Source organism: Pleurodeles waltl, chromosome 9, assembly GCF_031143425.1.
Source record: "Pleurodeles waltl isolate 20211129_DDA chromosome 9, aPleWal1.hap1.20221129, whole genome shotgun sequence".
NCBI lineage: Eukaryota > Metazoa > Chordata > Amphibia > Caudata > Salamandridae > Pleurodeles > Pleurodeles waltl.
Genome location: NC_090448.1, coordinates 120,543,458 through 120,557,078, shown reverse-complemented (window position 1 = coordinate 120,557,078; position 13,621 = coordinate 120,543,458). Strand labels below are relative to the sequence as shown.

The following is a 13,621-nucleotide window of genomic DNA, read 5'->3' as shown; positions in this document are numbered from 1 at the left end:
TTTGTGGTGTGTTGCCACTGTGTTACTGTTTGAAGTATTGGACACATACTTTAAACTTCGCCTATAAATTAAGCCTGACTGCTCTGTGCAAAGCTAACTAGGGATGAGCATAGGTTAATTTGGAGTATGCTTGTGCCTTCATCCATACAAGGATTGCAGTTTATGCTTGAGTAAAGTCCCCCCCTCAGCCAGGAGCCCAATATCTGCATGACCGACATGGCCAACTGAATGTGCCTGAAGCTCAAAATCCCCAAACCGGATGTGCTGATCGTTGGTAACAAGAGATTACTTTGGAACATTTCCTCTTGGGCTATAAAACTCAGAACAACACCAACCTTAATGGACCACGCAAGATCCTAGGACTCATCCTGGACAAAAACCTCATCATGACTTCAGCGCTGTCACCTCTTCCTTTTTCCTCATGCTACGTAGGCAGTAGAAGATCTTCAAGTGGCTGCCACTGAACTCCAGATGTATCATCACACAGGCTCTCATCATGAGCAGCCTAGGTCAGCAAAACACTCTACAAAGGAACCTCAACCCACCTACTCCACAGACTCCAATCCATCCAAAACATCACTGCTAGACTTATCCTTAACCTCGTTTTCTGCATCCACATCACACCACAGTTCGGAGAGCTCCACTGGCTCCCCATCCAGAAATGCTGCCATTTCAATCTTCTCACCCACTCATTCAACATACTGCACAATATAGGACCCAAATGCCACAACTACTATCGACACTTCTACCAACCGACCAGACAACTGCGCTCAGCAGTAATCATTTGACATCCACAGAAGCAGTGCTAGAGGATGCTTATGCTCCTACATAGTAACAAAGACATTCAACAACCTCCTACAGCACATCAGTTCCTCCTCCTTGCTTCTTGAATTCACAAGAAGCTGAAGATGTGGCACTTCAATTAAACCTAATAGATGTAGGAACTCCTGAGATGGCCTGTAATCAAGCTCAGTCTCCCCACTTTGCACTTGCTTGGTGCCTGGGTACCTACGAAGATGACAGGCTGTGTTCTGCAAATCAACACAACATAACTTAACAATCTTCTCAGTTGAGCTCCTGCTTATGTCATTGGTTTTGGCACTATAAGTTGCAAGTAGTTGAAGGTTTTGTCTTCAGGCTTAGTCAAAATCCTTCAGTGAGACAAGGATAGAAGCTGTAGCTGGACAGGACTTTGAATCTCACTAGCAGGCAGTGCACATTCATGAGGGAGGGAGTGTTAGCACCTCCACCCAGGAAGGGCAGAGAGCCTGAGCTCTCACCTCAGGGGTTCACACTTGTTCAGGAGGTGGCAGGCTGGTTGGGACCAGTCAGCAACCATGTCAGGTAGTTAGCTTTTGCAGGGTGCACCTCTGGTACCAGTTTGGATTTATTATTCTGAGTTGTTTGAAACCAAACAACCCAGGGTTCAGAGTAACAATCATGTAGCTGAAAACTCGTGTTACCGAAAGACCGGGGGCAACTATCAGAACCAATTCAGTGAAAGTGCAGCCTTGCATGAGTGAAGAAACAGGTGTTTCCCACTTGGAGCTTCTTTGCAGCAGGAAATCTGTTTCAGCTGGACCTCATTGAGGGGCTCCGACCTTGTGAAATCCTTGTTGCATAACCCTGAGCCATACCCTACTGGAAGAAAAAGACTTCTATTTCAGAGACTAAGGCCCAGAAGTTGCATTGTCCTTGCATGATGCAAGTCGACTCAAGGGAATGTAAGTCCTTCTCTGGGAATTACTGAGCCATGCAAAGCCACTTTACATGGTTTAGTAAATAAAAAGTAATGCAATGCAACGCATCATGGAGGCATTCCACGGGTAGTGCATAGTTGTTCCCATGCATCCACCCATGTTTTTGATGCAATCCCACATTTACCAAGGTCAGTAAACCTGGAATTGTGATGCGCCTCTGTGACTCAGGCGTAACAAGGAGTAAAATCTTTATTTCTTCTCCTTACTTCCTTTTCTTATGTGTGGTGCATTCAGCATTGCACATAGATAAAGGAAAATGCTATTAAGGATTGTTTTGGGCAGGAGGATAACCCTTCTTGTATAAAAACAAACCTGCCTCTAATGCAGGCACCCTTGCAGCAAGACGCAAAGGTGCCTGTATTTTCACGAGTGAGCCTTAAGCGCACAAGCATATTGAGGGAGAAGAAGTACACCATATCTTTGTACATATTGTGCATTCGTGCTCTTTCTGTTTCCCACAACACACTGCCCTGTATTGTGAGAAATGTTAGTAAATATAGCCTTTAGTGCCAATGAGAAAACCTGGCTAGCCGAAGGTGTGAAAAGTATCCACACAATGGTTGGACCTCGGCAAGAAAGAACTTAATATTTCCTAAATTTCATTGAGACACTTTAAATATCAGCTGTGGAATGCAACACATATTGTGCATTCCGTAATGTGACAAGGAACACATAGGTTTAGACTTACCACCCAGTATAACCTGACTGCTGCAGTTTAAACCTGCAACAAGACCTGCCAAAATAAACCTTTAGACAATAGGAAAATCTTTTTTTTTTTTAAATGTTAATTAGTCACCACTATGTAGGCTTTTTAGTAATGGGACATGTAGACATTTAATTTTACCATATCCCTGCAGTGAAAAGCCTCCAAAAGCTATTATGTCTGTGGAAGGCCCTGGTTCTCCTGTTAGAAACCTAAAGTACAGATTAAACTATTAATTACGCTATCTTGAGTGTGAAATCAGCTTGAAAAATAATGGTATCACTCTGTTGAATATTTATTAAAATCCTCATTTAATGGTGAGAATTGATGTTTAGCAAATATTTAGGAAAAGTAACTTTTAAAAAGTTTCATTTTTCCTACCTGAAGCTCACATTTTAAACGTACAAAACCTTTGAAATTCACTAGTTGCAACTAGAGTTATCTCCCTATGGTAACTATAACTTGCGCCCCAGCATGCATACTTTTTTTATGCAAATATTGCATTGATATTATCAATGATGTTCTCAAAGATGTCATGAGTGCAGTAATTTGTGGGGTAATTAGCAGTGCATGGTGAGGGTGTGAGGTATAGTTACCTTAGGGCACGAGTTATAGTTAGTTGAGATAACTCTACCTATAACTGATGAATTTCTAAAGTGTTTGTATGTTTAAAATGTGAGCCTAACTATAACGTCCCTGTAACCTTTATTTGTTTAAATTCATTTCCATTTTTTTTATTTGATTTCCTAACTGTAACGTCCCTGTAACCTTTAGATTTTTCAGTGAATTTCTATTTTTTTTAACGGAAAGTAATTTTCATTACTATACATTAATCCAACCACCGCCCCACAACCAGGAAGTGTTGGCAGCCATTTTCAGACTCAACTTCAGCCAAGTCCCTGAAATTATTTTTTTTTAAAGGAAAGGGGCCAGGGTAGAGACACTCTGGTGCTAAACAGATATAGTTGGAGTTATTTCAAGTAACTATAACTCACGGTCTAAGGTAATTATAACTTGTGCCCTCGCCATGCAGTTTTTTCCTCAATATTTTGACTGCTAATGTTTCATTTATATATTTATTGATGTTATAAAAGTTGTAGTGTACCTGACTTTTATATACAGGCAAGATGCCCTGTAAGCTTACAAGGCACAGTTTAGCTTTTCCTACATGGCAAATGTATTCTCTTTGCCATAAGTAACTGTATCACATTTAAACTGAAACCCAGCCAGAACACAGTGGTGCTCCTGGCAGATACATACTTTTGTCATATTTGTGGGTGGTGTACATTCACAATGAGGCCCATATATGCCATTTAACCCTCCATGCAATAGGTGCCCTTTAGGAACAATTTTTAATGGACATAAAAATTAGTTAAATAGCTGAAACAGGGGGAGTCAATATAGAACATAAGTTTTGAGGAAGCATATGTCCCTTACTACTGTTTAGCAGTGATAAAGCAAGCAGAGTCCTAAAGCCTGAAAAATCAGGCAAACAGAAATGGGGGAAGGGGACAACAAATAATAGCTAATTTTTCACAGCCAGTTCTTGATGTAATTCTTATTGATCCATTCAGTTCTCAAACCTGTTACAAAACTCCGTGAAAAATGATTGCTATGGCAAATATGGTAAGACCATCATTTTCATCTAGGCAACATGGATTTATCCACATCTCATAGCACTATGGTGAATTTACAAAACTGAAGTGAGGATGCCAGGTTCTATCTGTGGTCCTTCTTAATACAGAAATGGCACGTGAATGAGTGTTATAAAACTTATTGGGGGGTGTTGTAGATAAAATAGATTTGGGTCTGAATTCATCTCATGGGGCAACAGTCTCTACTGGGCTCCCAAAACTCTGGTCATATTATGCTGTCATCAGACTATTCATAGAGAAGCTAGCCAGGGGTATCCCTTTGCTCCAATTCTGTATATTCTTTACAGGGAACCATTTTTTCAAAATAATTCCTCAAAAGCAACCTGCCACACCAATGCTATGCAAACATGAGTATATCAATAATTATTTACAATATTGTTATCCATTTCAATTTCCTGATGTCCTATATGAAATCAGATAAGATCTTGTATAGCTTAATGCTCAACAATTTTCTTTTATAGGCTGGTCATATCAATTGCGTTTCAGGAAAAACTTTTTCTAAACTGATAAAAAGTATATTTTATAAGAACATATTCCATAATCCACACATAATCCACACCAAATGATAGATGTCTTCAGATCAAATCAGTGGTCAAATAAATTTAGGAGCCAGTTTTTTCATCTACAGATTAGTGGCTTTAAGGCTTTTAGTGAGACTTGCATCAATTTGAACGTTATAGACGAATTTTCTTGCTTTTAATAATTGACATTTCTTCTCCAATCATGTTTCTCAAAGATAAATCCAATAATGGTTTGTGTGGTTAAGTAGGTTCATGGGAATTTTGACTCAATGACACAGGTATTTAGTAAATGCACAATTTCAATATACAAGTTCGAAGGAGAAAAAACTGCAAGAAGAGAGGGGGAACTGCAAGGTGATAGCAGAATAGAATAAGAGGAATTAGGAATTAGGAAAAAAGAAATAAAAATTGTGTATCTGTGAATGATATACAAATCTGTTTATAACCAGCAAATAACGGGTTCCAATACAAGCAGGGAAATATTTTTATTTAAATTAAGTTCTGTTGCAGTAGAAAACAGTGTGATTTCATGACATGGAATGCACTTCTATGGTCTGGGGCAGTGACGATTATGCATGCACAAAGCAACCTTTAATCCTTCTAGGGTAACTGTTTTAACTAGCAGGGAGGAGAGCAATATATTATTTGAAGGTGGGGATCATAATATGACTGCCCATCTGAAAAGCCAGAGCAGCCAAGTGGGCACATGTTTTGTCTCCTAGATTCTGCAATTGTTGGATTTTAAACAGCAACACCTTCATTAGTAGGGTGGCTAAGCCTCTGCATACAGTAGCAAATGCTGAGACAGTGGTTTTCCACCATTTGGCTTCTATGGACCCCCACGGAATCATTATTGGAATCAGGGAACCCCGGGTAAATCATTATTGAAATCCGGGGATGTTTGTTAAATTATTTTCATGCAAAGAGACTTGCCACTCGGCTATTGATGAAATGCAAGTGTTTTGAATTTGCATGAAATTAATCCTTCCTGCTGTTGTATAGCCATTTTAGTGATGTCTCTGGGCATGTTATTTTAGCAACTAGGCCTGCTGCTTGTGCCCTTTAGCTTCCTGCTTGATTTTATTATTTCAGAATCGGCCACATTTGTTGTGGTGTTTTATTTTTTTATCTAGTTGTTAGTTTGCATAGAAAAACATTACATTTCTTAGCATGATATTCTTTTCATGGTTGACACAAGTGGTACACCGCATCTCTAACGTTCACAGAAACACACATAGCTTTACGTAAGGACATTTGTTAGAACATCAGCTGTGTTATTATAAAACATTTTCACTGTCCCAAGCATGTTAGAGGGATGTTGGAGTCAGTTGATCACAAGTGCATGCTGATTGACTTTGTTACCGCTGCTTGCTGGGACTACCAGTACCCTGGCCCACATGGGGAAGGTGTCTCCATAGACAGCAGGCTTCCTTGCTACTGTCATTTTGCTTCTAATATGTTTCATCATTCTAATTATTGCATTTCATGCAATTTCATCTAAGGCACAGCTGATACAACAAATCTTATTGAACCATTTGCTTCCTCTGTTTGTCTTTGCATGTATGAGACTAATGTAACTGAGAGAAAAGGATAAGATCTGATCCACCACGATTTCCCTGAGAAGTCGTTATATCATGCGCCTGGTTGCCACCAATCATCCCTGCTCTTGGGCGGAGATGGGGTGCTACTAGCTGGCCAGAAACGGATTAGGCCTACAGTTGTCACATGGTGTGGGATTAGACTCAGTTCCCCACAATTCAGGTGATGCTGCCACCCAAATCCAGCAGCCTCATTAGGCTAATGAGAGCCAACTCGACACTGCCTTTAACAAATGTTGCCTTCAAGGCCCCTATTTTAAGGTTCAGTCTGAATATATCGTAGAAAAATGTTCCCATTATTGACATCATTGTACACATTTGACATATTCTGCCTTTTGAGGATATATGTATATATTGTCATCATATGGATTACTTGGTCTTCACTTATTACTCCTCTCCTTTTTGATGTACATGCTCACAACATCCTATTGCCCCCCTAAACCCAGGCTGGGGTTCTATAGCTATATGTTTCAATTCTTTGAACAATTATCATTTGCATGTCTTTAACTCATTAAACCTCACCCACCGCCTGGTGCTGCGTTCCATAAAAGAATAACTACAACTCAGTTCTTATCACGCACAATATGGAAATAATTACCACCAAAAATATAATTCCAGCTACATACTTTACATTGTGTAGCTTGTTTTCAGTGTGAGTAAGCTCTTAAGACTCATTGTAAGTGCTATGAAAATGCTTCAAATATTACAACACAATACATTCTTACATGATTCGAGATGTAAAGTCCTGATGACTCAGACCACATTCGATAATTCAAAGGGGCGGGGCGAACACCTTTCCTCATGGTTTGGACTCATCTGTGGCAGCGTCCTGAACCTGCATGGCATGGACATCATTGCGTTGGCCCAGGACGTGAAGTGGGATGACTGCAACACTAGGCTACAGCTACCAACAGCATATGTCAGGTGAGCGGGCCCCCGACTGTGCTTACAGCTCCCAAGTGAGACCTGTGATTTTCCCTAACCTGGAATAATCAAGGACAACGTTCCATCACAGGGCCTCATCTTCTATGACACTTGGACAAACACAGGCAGTTGCAGGGGATGACACATCTCTCAGAACTCACAAAGCCTCAGAGGAGATTGTGCTCCCCCCTTTGGGGGTACAGTAGTGTGCCACCTCATCTCACCAGAGGCACCTCTTCCCCCAGACCAGACATGCCAGCGCTGGTGGGATGTACAACAGTGGTGGGCACTGGAAGAGCACCACTCCTCTTTCCCTCTGAGATTTAATTGAGCCCCTGCAGTGATGAGATGCTGGTGACAGGCACGGGGCCACTCCAGGCCACCGTCACTCTCCACAGACTATACAGAATGTGCCTGGCGCAGTCACTCCAATTGCCCAAAACAAACTTGATACTTTTCTGGAAGCCATTGAGATCTCTGAGACATCGGAGGAGATGCAAACCAAGGAGCTGTCCATGGAACTGGGTCTCCTCCACGATGATCAATGAAAACTAGCATCTCGGGTGACAGAAATGGAACATACACTGACAAACATCTCATTCCGACTGGACACCCAGGAGAAATATACTTGAGACCTCACCACCAGAATTCGGAAACTCGAAGACTGATCTGCAGACACAGAAGGCCAGGCACTCTGCAATACCTCCAAGAAGGTACTAAAAACTCCGGCTCAATGTTCATCTTCTTAGCAAATTAGATAAGGACATTTACTCCAGCCACAGATCTGTCCCCTTATTTCTTCTTTGAGTGAGCACATTAGGTACCCACCCACCACACACCACTGGGCTACCTACTACACCTAGTTGTAGCTAGCCATCTGCATTACAAAGACAGGGGCCCTATCCTGCAGACAGCCTGTCAAGTAGGCCAATTAGAGTTTTAGAACTGCAAGGACTCTTTTAAAGGCGTCATCTTCTCAGTGCCGCAGCAAAATCATCCTTCCTTGGGGTAAAACACCATCTTCGAGAACTACATCTCCAATACTCACTTTTATACCCAGCAAAACTAATGATCCTTCATGATCAACATGCCTATTTCTTCACCCACCCATCCTCAGACTGGCACTGGATTAAGTGCCACACTGGTGCGGAATCCTCCACTAAAACTGGTGCAAGACAAACTCAAGGAGGCAAGCAGAGATGAGGCCACCAGAGCCACAAAACCAGTGATACACCCAAAACTTTGAGACCACCCTCCCAGCAGGAATTGCAGAGGGAACATAGCAATGGCATTATTATTCCGTCAACCATCACCGCAACCAGACTCAGAAACTAACTTGACTACCAGTGATGATTATATCACTGCAAGCCTCCCCCTCTCCCAAATTGACAGCCGGCCTGCAGGTCATAAACGGCCGATGACATTCTCCAAGATACCCCTCTTCTACCAAGCCAGTAGTTTAGGAATGTGAGTTCCGCTCTGAGACTAAAAGCTGTAATTTGTCCTCCTGGCTGCCGGCTTCGAGCCTCCATGAACTCTGCCCCCATCTTAAGCCCGTCCCGCCCAACCCTGCACCCACACATCTGACCAATTGCCAGATGGACAAACAACAAGGCACATAGTTCAGACCCGCTTTGCAAAACTAGCTCTATTACTTGCTAAGCATTTCCACACCCTACATTGGAGAGCTCCTCAACCTCCATCCCCAGTACAGTGGCATAGGGTACTTCTCTGCTGGGGCGAGGCTGAAAGTACGAACCTCCACCATGAGGAGCCACATGGAACACCATGCTCACACAATTCCATGAAGAGGTGATGGAGGAAGATGCTCCACCCCCCAGATACCACTGTTTGCATTGATGTAAACTCTAATCATCTCCCCGTACTTACTGTTTTAGAGTGGTACACTTACACAGACTCAGTACTGCAGATGCAACATACAATGGCATCAAACACAGGCCACAAAACCAACATGCACACCTCAAGCCACTTCACAGGTTATACTCCTCAATTTTATTGTCATACCAAGTGTCAGAACCCTAACACAATCCCAACCAATGTGACTAATTTGCCAACAACCTCAGTGACATTGTTTAAACCATGTACAAGTAAAACCACTGGGCTGCCTGTAATCTCCATGTACTTATTGTCAATGCTTGTTGCACTATGTTCTACATTTGCCTTTACCAATGCTTGATTCATGTATATGACTGTGTTACCAATTCTTGTTTAACCATGTGACTGTGTTTAAGTCCTCATGTCAGGCACACTTGTTTATTGGTTGCCTGGTGACCGCCATACCCCCAAAGTCTCTAGGGACCAACTGCCTGGTGTTTTCAAAACAATGAGTCATGCAGGCTATAAATACTTCTGCTGTGCACATGACTCTGCTTGGCTTTCTTTGTATCTGACAAGGGAAGCCCTCAGCTCTTTGGATCTTCCTCTGAGCCTGCCCGCTGACCTCCTGACTCTATTGACAGCAAGGATCTTCACTGAAAAAACCCTCCTCTGTCAGCTAAGTGGAGTACGCTGTCTGAGACCTGTTTTTGTGTGTGATTTATTGCTTGCTTCAACGTTCAGAGAGCAGAGACTTCTTCCATGCAAGCCTTTCTGTGACTTTGAGGAGCTTTCTGTTTAAACTGTCTTGGAAAAGGGTTAACATCTTTCAGTGCAGGGGCCTTGAAAATGCTTGTTTACAGATTGGGACTGGTGGCAGAATATCTCTGTTGAGTAATAGTTTAGCACAGGGCCTTGAGAACTTTTCTTAGGAGATTTTGATAAGTAGCAGAACTCCACAATTTTCACCTTTGTTATTTCTTGTTCTAAAGCAATAGCGATTACGCAATTCCTTATGAAAAATACTTGATGCTTATGTTTTCATTCTACTAGTATTACGCCTCTTTACAAAAGCGTTATTAAATCAGAAAGTGACAGTTCATGACAATAAAAAGATCATATCTACTGGCTTGTTTATTTATAGTGACAACACAGTTCCTTGCAAGGAGTACTTGTTTATGTTTCCATGCTGTTGGTGTTATATTTTTGTGTGTAGTAGTGTTGTTATGAAGAACTTATTAGAGAGTGCCTGATCCATTCAAGAGACTTGAAGAACTTTTAATATTGTTTGAAAGACATTCAGGTTCCCGCACCTTTCACATATATTATTCTGTGAGAAGAAAGAAAGAGGAAGGGTGCTGATAATTATCAGAAAACCACCTTGCAAAGGCTCCACTGTCAGTCCTTCATTATCTAATGAACTGTGCACTCGGCTGGACCTGGTGACAAGGAATGCAGTGTTGTCTTTCTCTGTATTTTCCAAATCCCCTTCCCTTTTGAGACCCCTGCTGGGGCTCCTGTTGGAATCAGCAGCACCGAGAGGTGTTTCAGGAGGTTAGGAAAACAGTCATCGCCCCTGCAGAGGATATGGTTTTCAGGTGAACAGCTGCACCTTAACATAAAGGTCCATAGTGGAAGCTCTTCTGTGGGCTATGTAGCCTACCTTACTGGAACAGTTGATATGTAAATGATGTGCAGGCTCTACCAAGTCATCTAGCTAGGGAAAACCTCAGTATAAAGATTAGGTTAGGACCAAGACCAGAGTTCTTGGAAGGACATCGTAAGCAATGTCTCTGATCTCCCTGACAGTTTTTAGTGGAAGTATGTAGCAGACTTAGTCAACACAATCTGCTGGCAGGAGCCAGAATTCAGAGATGTTGAATTAGGAGTTGAGTAGGACAGGAAACAACTTTTATTGGCTACCTTTGTTTCAGGTCAACGTCCCTGTGTCATTTTGCTAGTGGTGAAAGCCAAGGGGGTGGAGTGAGAAAGGTACAGATAGAGGAGATGGGAGAATGTTGAGACCCATATAAAAAATGTTTCCCTAAGGATCACAGGCCTAAGAAAAGCCGGGTTATGACTGAACAAAATGAGAACTACCAGACCTGTGCCATGGTGCTGTGCTGGGCAAATAAATGGCAGCAGGGTAAGCTTTCTTTCACCACATTGTCTCTATTTTCTCTTATGCGTCATTAAATACAAACAAAATAAGTTGAATTTATATCGGAGAAAATTCTAGAAGGTCAGCAGGATGAATCCTTATGTCACTAGAAAAAGCAATGTTCTCTAGGATCTCAGAAAACCTTTGGGCTTGCATTAAGTGATGAGTGCAGAAAGGTAACATGATGTAGGCTGATTCACTCTAGCACTAGCACTGTCAAGGTAGCAACCTACCAAGAACGTCATCTCTCACTCTTGCACATGACCCCCCCATCACACTCATCACCTGGGCCCCCACCACATACGAAGGAACCGAAAAAACCATGAACTCCATTCACTCCTGATCCCCCTCCGACCCCTGTCCACATCGCATCTACAACAAAGCCAGCCCAGCCATCGGCCCCATACTACACAACATAATCAACTCCTCTTTTGACTCCGTCACCTACCCAGACCCCTGGAAGCACGCGGAAATCACCGCTCTCCTAAAAAACAACAAAGCCGACCCGGAGAACCTCTCAGACTATCGCCCCATCTACTTCCTCCCTTTTCCCGTCAAGGTTGCCAAGAAACTAGTCAACGCCCGCCTATCCCACTTCCTCGAAGAAAACAACACTCTTGACCCATCACAATCCGGGCTCCGCAAGAACCACAGCACGGAAACCGCCCTCATCGCATGCACTGACGACATCAGGACCAAAGTCGACAAAGGTGAGACCGTCACACTCATCCTCCTAACCTCTCCGCAGCCTTTGACACTGTCTGCCACCAAACACTCTGCACACGCCTCCACAACATAGGAATTCACCACAAATCCTTAGACTGGCTCACCACCTTTCTCACCGACCGGACCCAGAGAGTACGCTATCAAGATCATCTGTGGAGCCTCCCAAGGGTCCTCCCTCAGCCCCACACTCTTCAACATTTACATGACCTCCTAGCCAACATCCTCTGATCACACGGAATCACTATCTTCTCCTACACAGATGACACCCAACTCATCCTCTCCCTCACCCGCAACCCCACCACCGCCAAAACCAACCTACACGCTGCTCTCCTCGACACCGCCAACAGGATGACAACTAACCACCTCAAGCTTACCTCCAACAAAACCGAAATCATCATCTTCGGCCCCAACAAAACCATATGGGACAACTCCTGGTGGCCCACCGCCCTAGGCCCGCACCCACCCCGCAAGCCATGCACGCAGCCTCGGCATCATCCTGGACCCCTCCCTCTCCATGACACAGCAAATCAATGCTCTAACCTCCTGCTTCCACACACTCTAAAAAAATCCTTCAAATGGATTCCCCCAGAGACCAGGAAGACAGTCACCCATGCACTCATCAGCAGCAGACTAGACTATGGTAACGCCCTCTATGCCGGCACCACACTCAAACTCAAACACAAACTCCAGAGAATCCAGAACACAGCCGCACGCCTCGTCCTTGGCCTCCCCCACCATGAACGAATCTCACCACACCTCAAATCCCTTCAGTGGCTCCCCATAGACAAGAGAATCACATTCAAGATCCTCATCCACGCACACAAATCCCTCCACAACACTGGCCCAACCTACCTCAACGACAGAGTGAACTTCCACAATCCCACCCGCAACCTCCGATCAGCCGACCTCGCCCTAGCCACAGTCACCCGCATCCAACGCACCACCACAGGAGGCAGGTCCTTCTCCTACCTCACCCCCAAGAGCTGGAACTCCCTCCCCACCAACCTCGGCAAAACCAAAGACCTCCTGCTCTTCAGAAAGAGCCTCATGACATGGTTGTTCGAACAGTGACCCTCCTTGCCCCCCCTCACCTCCCCTTTGACTCCCCCCCAAGCGCCTTGAGACCCTCATGGGTGAGTAGCGCACTGTATAAATTTTTTGATTGATTGATTGCTTGAAGGGTAACAGTCTGGCGAGGGTTTAAGCAACAACCTAACTTTGACATGTCCAACTGGTGCTGTCTGTGTTTGGAAACCTACAGGAGCTTGTGCGGGACTTGGAACGTGATATTGTGCTCAGAACTTTGGATTCCTTTAGGCTTGCAGGGGTAGGTGGAATATGGGCTGTTTCTGTTCTAGGTTTCCAACTTTGCATGCTCTTCCACTTCCTTCCTCATTCATGGGGAGTATTTGTTCAGTGGTAGGCAGTATGTATTCCTTTCTTTAAAAAAATAAAGCTAATTTACCAATTCCCAATCCTGCTCTTTTGGTATTCTACTACTCATTAAACTTTGCCTAGAGCATGTAGCCATATGGAGTCTCTACACACCCTCTCCATGCAAACACACATGAACACACATCATCCCATTGGCCCTGTGGCCATGGTGATGCTGCGTAGGTGCCCATGTGTTTTACGCCTTACTACAATTATAATATATGTGTCTGCTTGTCACATACCTTCTATCATCACACATCCAGGTGTGGCATCCCAGAACATGATAACTGCACCTTGATGGTC

The 13,621-nt window shown here is 43.5% G+C and overlaps 1 protein-coding gene across 1 annotated transcript in view; it reads right to left on the bottom strand.

The window, feature by feature from the left end:
* Positions 1–13,621, bottom strand: part of LOC138258999 (contactin-3-like) — a 1,120,386-nt gene that overhangs the window by 216,772 nt on the left and 889,993 nt on the right. The window lies entirely within an intron of this gene.